Raw genomic sequence first — 7,330 nt, forward strand, 5'->3', positions numbered from 1 at the left:
GTGCTATCTGGAGTGAGGCCTCAGAAGAGCAAATGCAAGTCACTGCAAGTGGTCGTGTTTCTGGCTCATTGTAGGAATAGGAAGAGGGTCACGTAGCTGGAACTGGAACAGAGAAGAGTAGAGGGAAATGAAGTTCCTTGGTAACTGGCCACCCACCTAGGCCTTTGGAGTAGAGGAGAGACGTATTTAATGCGATCACTTTGGATGCTGTGTGAGAGTAGACTGAATGGGGGAGTGGGGTTTCAAAATAAGGGAGGTGATAAAAAAATATTGCTAGCATGCATATGGATAAAGGCAGCAGGACAAGCGCTAAGTGATTGTAGGCATTTTAGAGTTGCAGCAGGGTTTGCTGACAGATTGATTATGGCATAAGAGTAAAAAAAAAAAAAGCTAGAGAAAGGACCCAAGGAGCTGAAGGGGTTTGCAGCCCATAGCAACAATATGAACTAACCAGTACTCTCAGAGCTCCCAGGGACTAAATCACCAACCAAAGATTACTCATGGTGGGACTCATAGCTCCAGCTGCATATGTAGCAGAGGATGGCCTAGTCGGTCATCAATGGGAGGAGAGGCCCTTGGTCCTGTGAAGTTTCTATGCCCCAGTGTAGGGGAATGCCAGGACCAGGAAGCGGGTGTGGGTGGGTTGGTGAGCAGGGGGAGAGAGGAGGGGAGAGGGAGTTTTTGGAAGGCAAACCGGGAAAGGGGATAACATTTGAAATGTAAATATCTAATAAAAAGAAAAAGAGAACAAAGGGTTGCTCCTTGTGTAAACCTTCATTACCCAAACGCAGTTCATAGAGCACGTTGTCTGAGGAGAGGAAGCGCACTCAAGTATTGCTGTGGTTCAGATACAAATGCTAGCTCTAAAGAGTCGGTAGTGCAGATAGAGAACACGCAAGGGTGAAAGAGAAAAGACAATGGGGTTTTCCGTGAAGAATTTGAGGAAGGGAGGTAAAGGAGAAAGAAGTTGCCCTAAAATTCCCAAGGCTGACCTCAGAGGACAGGAAGTGAGGTTGCTGGGATCTTGTTAAGATAGTTCCTTAGACCTGGGCTTTCCAGAGAATGGAGTGAAGTATGCTTTCCACATTCATGAGAGGAAAAGTCATAGGATTTTGTAGCTGGATGGGAGTTCTGAAATCAACTATGTTAAACTCATGAAAAAAACATTACATGTTGTCTTAGATCACCTTCCTGTTTGGTGGCAGAACGACACTAGTCACCTTTCTCATGATTGTGACCATCGTCTGACAAAACGATGTAAAGGAGAAAACCTGGTTTAGAGTTACGAGTTTTAAAGGTTTAGACCATGGTCACCTGGCTTCCTGTTTCTGGGCCAGACGGGGAGGGTCTTCATCATCACGTGAGTTACTGGAAGCAGAGGACCAGGAAGGCATCGTGGACAGGACAGGTTACTTCTGAGAATCTGCCCCCCGCCCCCGGGGTTTCTAGGCCCATCTAAAATTGCTTTAGTGTGACTTTTATTCGCTTCATGTAATTGTCATCTCCAGAGGCTTACTGCCTCGGTCTGCTAACCTAAGCCTAGTTCTGGAAGCTTCTAGCCTCAGTCTAATTTAGGCTTAGAATGTTTTCAGCCTCTGAGACTTGCCACTGAGTAAGCTCACCCTTTCTTGTTCTTACTGAACTCTGGCCGGCTGATTCAACTCAGCTCTTCCGTCGCAAACTCCTCTCCGAGCTGACTGATTCAATCTGGCTTCTCTCTTGGCTTCTGACTTTTTGCTCTGCTTGGCCTCAAACTTAACTTCAGCAATATATACTAATCTTCTGGACCCTTCTCACTGCAGACACCACTTTCAAATATGGGTGCTTCCTTCTACAAACTAACTTTAGCTTCATAGTTTAGAATTAAAGGTGTGTGCTGAGGGCATGTCTGTATTCCAGCCAGAGAGACGAAAGGTGTGGGCTAAGGACTGAGCCACACCACAACTAGAAACAAGTTTTTTTCAATAGATAACATGATCTTGGGGCTCACAGTGTGATCAGATATCCTGTACCACCCACCAGCTGGAGATGAAGAGCAGAGCTAGGTACAGTGAGCAAGCCTGTAAGATGTCTCAGTGCTTGAGGGTGAGGCAGGAGGAACAAGATTTCAAAGTCAGCCTCCGTTGAGCATCCATCCAGGTCAGCCTGCAGTGCTGAGAGCTTGTCATCAACTCAACCAAACAAAGGCTGTCAGAGCTGGAGGTTTCTCGTCCCGTCTGGGGCCTTTCCCTGCTGTACCATATTCAAGACGAGTCCACACTGTTTGTTACACATTTGCTTTAAAAGCCATCCACATTCCCTACGAAGCTGTTTTTCCAGAGCCGTTCAATCCTTTGAATTACAGCAGAGAGAAAGCCTTAATTAGGTGCTTTCTTGAAGGCCTGTAATTTGTCTCTTTGACCAAGGAGGATGCAATCCAGAATCAACAGTCTATAGGCAGCAGTCGCAGTTCATGGTAAATAGATGGGGCTTTGAGTCAAGAGGCTTTGAACTCACATCTGTGTTATAAAAATGCCCAGATTCCTGGGATAGCAATGGAAGCATCGAGGACTTGTAGCTATAATTCTCCAGAAACTGCTGCTGATAACGCTAGCACTAGATTGCACAGTAGAGATATTTTTCCATTGAAATTGCACTGTCAGTAGAAAAGATGGCAGGTAGGGAGCTATATCTTATTAGCAGCCATTTTAATTGAACATTAAAGGTTTGTTCAGAGGTGACACTAAGGTGTGGCCCGGGCTAACGTCATGCCTCCCTAGTCTTTCTAATCTGAAAATGAAGCAATTTGACTATTTGATTTTAATAGATTTGTAATGTTTTAGTTCAACACTTTGTGTCACATATGAAAAGGCAAATCTGTAGGCTAATCGGTATAGAAATTGGTCTCTTTCTATTATAAAGTTTTTATTGTTTCATAAAGAATTTCCGAAGTAACAGAATGTTAATGCTATAGAAAATCACACTTTTATCCCTACTCTGCTTTCAGTAACTCAAATTCTTTATGCTAGTTTTTGATTTCCTGTAAAAATTAAATGGATGAGTTGGGAAGATAGCCCAGTGGTTAAAAGCATTTGTTGCTCTTCAGAGGACCTGGTTTCAGTTCCAGTACCCACATGGCAGCTCACAACCCTCTGAGACATGTATGTGTATGTTTGTGTGTGAGAAGGCCCTGCCGTGATGAAAATGGACCAAAATTCCAGAATTGTCACTACAAGTTGCCTTGGTCATGGTGTGACCGAAATGGAAACCCTAAGGCACTGGTAACCACTAAGGTGGTTCAGAAAGTAGTTTTGAGTGTCCCTAAAAGGCCTGTGATTGGATATTTGATCTCGAAGGTGCAATTGAAGATGGTAAAGTTTTGGTCATCAGGGATGTGTCCTAGAAAAGAACCGCACGGCCCGCCCACTTTCACGCTTGTCTCCTCTTCTCTCTACCTCTCGCTTTCCATTCCTTCTGCTTCCTTCCTTCTTTCCCCTCCCATCCCTCCATCCTAGCTAGATGAGAGCTAGTAGACAGACACTGTGTGAATTCCTTCCTGCCTTGTGTGCTATCACTCATCGGGATTGAGCTACTGCCTATGAACATCTAAAACGGAACCCAACAAGATTCCTTTCCCTTGTGAGTTAGCTGCCTCAGGCATTTCATCATAGCAGTTTAAGGCTGCTTTTAGATTACTGTTACTGCCTGGATTTAGAGTTCATCCAACAGTCTGAAAGTCAGACCAAGTCTTACTCTTGTCATTCCTGTCCTCTGACTTCCTCTGTCTGTTATAGGTCTTTCTGTTTCGCTTTTCTGGATGGAGAAACTTTTATCTTCTAAGATTTCACCTTATCTTTAGCCAGAAATAGTCTTTCCTTGGCATATGGTAAGATGTCTTTTGAGAATTCAATAAAGTTTACTTCGATCTGCTATTATAGGCTCTACATGAAAACGTTTCTATTGGTTCTATATCTCATGGGAACCAAGAGGTAGTCAGTATCTCCACGGCAAACCTATCTGACCAGATGGTCCACGCCCTGCTTGTTGAAAGGGTCTAGGTAAAGATCTCCAAAAGTGGTAAGTGGACATGGAGACGAAATATTCATCTATCCTCAACAAGCTATTAGAGAATTCACCTGTATCTTAGCACTATTCTTTCCTCTCCCAAGAAGAAACCGAGCTTCCCCACACCATGGAGTCTTTCTTCTCCCTGCCAAAAAGTGCTCTACTTCTATTTAATATCTCCTGGGGGATGTCTCTGTAATGCCTCCTTTCTATCTTACTGAATGCTTTTATGAAGACTTTCTTGACCCTTATCTAGGACTCTCTCTCTCTCTCTCTCTCTCTCTCTCTCTCTCTCTCTCTCTCTCTCTCTTAAATGGAATCAAACTCCTTTATTTAAAACTAGAAACATTGTAATTGCTAAAGGAAAATATAAGGTGGACCCTAGGATATAGGTGCTAGGTAGACATTTTTTAATAGAATTCTGATACTATAGTAAATAGCCCCACGAGTTGATAGATGTAATTATACAGAAGTAAAGCTCTTCTGCCCAGCAAAATATTAACAGAGTGAGCAGATGCCTGGAGAACGGGAGGCCCTTTGCTTATCCCACATCTGACAGAGGATTAATATCTAGAAGATATAAAGAGCTACAATACATAAGCAACAAGCTCACTCTCAGAAACAAAACTGGTAGTCAACAAATGGGCCTATGGACAAGACAGCTCTGAAAAGGAATGCAATAGCCAGTAAATTTTTTTTTTTTAAAGCTGTTCAATATCCTCAGAATCAGAGAAATAGAAATGAGAACTGTTTTGAGATTTTCTCACACCCAATCACTATAACTCTCATTCAAGAAAGCAAATAACACTGACAGCAATGTTTGTAAGGAAGAGCCCTTAGTCACTGTCTGAGGGTGCAAACTGGTATAGCCGCTGTGGAAATCAGTCTGGAGGCTTCTTTAAAAACAGACTTAGAATATGACCCAGCTATGCAACTCCTGGTTGTATACTCAGAGAACTCCACATCCTGCTAAAGAGACACTTGCACATCAATGTCCACCACTGATCTCTTCACAGTAGCAAAGAAATTTAATCACCATAGATGCCCATAAACTGACAGATAAAGAAAATCTGCTTTACATACTCAGTGGAATTTTATTTAGCCACAAAGAAAATTTAATTTTCAGGAAGATAGATAAAACTGGAAAACATTATGTTAAGGTTGCCCACGCTCTGAAAAATAAACATGTGTGTTCTTGTTTATAAGCAGATTCTGGATTTTAATTTTTTTCTTTTTCTTTTTTTCCTCTAATATATTCTTTTTTAATTGATTAATTAAATTTTTTAATGCTCCGTATTTTATTTTCCCCCCACCCCATCCACCCTCCGACTGTTCCACATTCCATACCTCCTGCCCACCGGCCCTGTCTCCATGTGGATGCCCCAACCCCCACTCCACCTGACTTCCAAACTCCCTGGGGCCTCCAGTCCCTTGAGGGCTAGGTGTATCATCTCTGAATGAACACAGACCCGGCAGTCTTCTACTGTATGTGTGTTGGAGGCCTCATATCAGCTGGTGTATGCTACCTGTTTGGTGATCTCGGGGTCCTGGTTAATTGAGACTCCAACAGGATCGCCCTTCTCCTCAGCTTCTTTCATCCTTCCCTATTCAACAACAGGGGTCAGCTGCTTCTGTCAATTGGTTGGGTGCAAATATCTGCAACTGACTGACTCTTTCAGCTGCTTGTTGGGTTCCTCAGGGTGCAGTCATGATAGATCCCTTTTTGTGAGTGCTTCATAGCCTCAGTAATAGTGTCAGGCCTTGGGACCTCCCCTTGACCTGGATCCCACTTTGGGCCTGTTGTCTCTGGACCCTCTTTTCCTCAGGTTCCTCTCCATTTCCATCCCTGTAATTCTTTCAGACAGGAACAATTATGGGTCAGAGGTGTGACTATGGGTTGCCCCCCTCTCCCTCCTTTGATGCCCTGTCTTCTTGCTGGAGGTGGGCTCTATAAGTTCCCTCTCCCTACTGTTGGACAAGGTCCCTCCCTTTGAGTCGTGAGAGTTTCTCACCTCTCAGGTTTCTGGTGCATTCTGGAGAGTTCCCCCAACCTCCTATCTCCTGAGGTTGCCTGTTTCCATTCTTTCTGCTGGCCCTCAGGGCTTCAGTCCTTTTCCCTCACTGAATACCAGATCAGGTTCCCCTCCTCCCCCACTCTTCACCCCCACTTTCCTTCCTAGGTTCCTCCCTCCCTCCCGACTTGTGATTGCTTTCTTCTCCCTCCCAAGTGGGACTGAGGTTTCCTCACTTGGGCACTTCAGCTTGTTGACCTTTTTGAGTTCTGTGGACTGTATCTTGGGTATTCTGTCTTTTTATTATTATTATTTATTTTTTTTTTTGGCTTACATCCACTTACTAGTAAGTATATAGCATGCATGTCCTTTTGAGTCTGAGTTACCTCACTCAGGATGATATTTTCTAGTTCCATCCATTTGCCTGCAAAACTCAGGATGCCCTCATTCTTAATAGCTGAGTAGTATTCCAATGTGTAAATGAACCACCTTTTCTGTATCCATTCTTAAAAATATGGAATGCTTCACGAATTTGTGTGTTATCCTTGTGCAGGGGCCATGTTAATCTTCTCTGTATCATTCCAATTTTAGTATATGTGCTGCCAAAGGGATTTTAAATGTTAAATATATGTATTAATGAATGTAGGTGAAGGTCTGGGAACCTGAAAGATGTCAGTGAGGCAAGAAAAAAAAATAGGTCTAAAGAAGTGGGAGTGAGAACACTGGGAGTAAAAGGGTGCAGTGTGGAAGAAGGGGGTAGAGACAGAGAAGGACGAGAGTGCTTGTGAGGGAGAAGTAATAGAAATAAGTGTGGAGGGAAATGCCATAAGCACAGTGACTATCTTGTTAGCTGAGAAGGGGAATGTGGAAAGAGGACAATGAACATATGGCACTGGAATAAACAGATGTGGAGTTGGTGGGATGGCTCAGGTACATAAGAGACCTGGTGCCAAACCTTAGGACCTAAGTCAGATCCCGGGGACCCATATGGTAAAGGGAGCAAACTGACTCCCATTAGTCCCCTCTCCCCCCTCCCCCAAATCACATACTCAACAAATATCATTAAAAAAAACCAGATGTTATAGATCAATGAAATAGAAGAAAAAGTACAGATATAAACCCAAAAAGCTACAACCAGCCACCTGATTTTCATCAAAGATTCTATAAATAGTCATTGGAGTGAGGGCAGCTTCTTTAACAAACAGTGCTGGGGAAACTGGGTATCCGCACATAGAAGACTGAAGCAAGATCCCTGTCTTTCACCCTGTGCATGA

At 43.5% G+C, this 7,330-nt stretch overlaps 1 non-coding gene across 1 annotated transcript; it reads right to left on the bottom strand.

Annotated features, from left to right (window-relative positions):
- Positions 1–6,564: 6,564 nt before the first annotated feature.
- Gm23579 lies at positions 6,565–6,668 on the bottom strand. Its single transcript, XR_003950395.1, has one exon. It is a non-coding gene; the product is annotated as a U6 spliceosomal RNA (small nuclear RNA).
- Between the last annotated feature and the right edge of the window lie 662 nt (positions 6,669–7,330).

This window comes from Mus musculus, chromosome 12 (genome assembly GCF_000001635.26).
Source record: "Mus musculus strain C57BL/6J chromosome 12, GRCm38.p6 C57BL/6J".
Taxonomy (NCBI): Eukaryota; Metazoa; Chordata; class Mammalia; order Rodentia; family Muridae; genus Mus; species Mus musculus.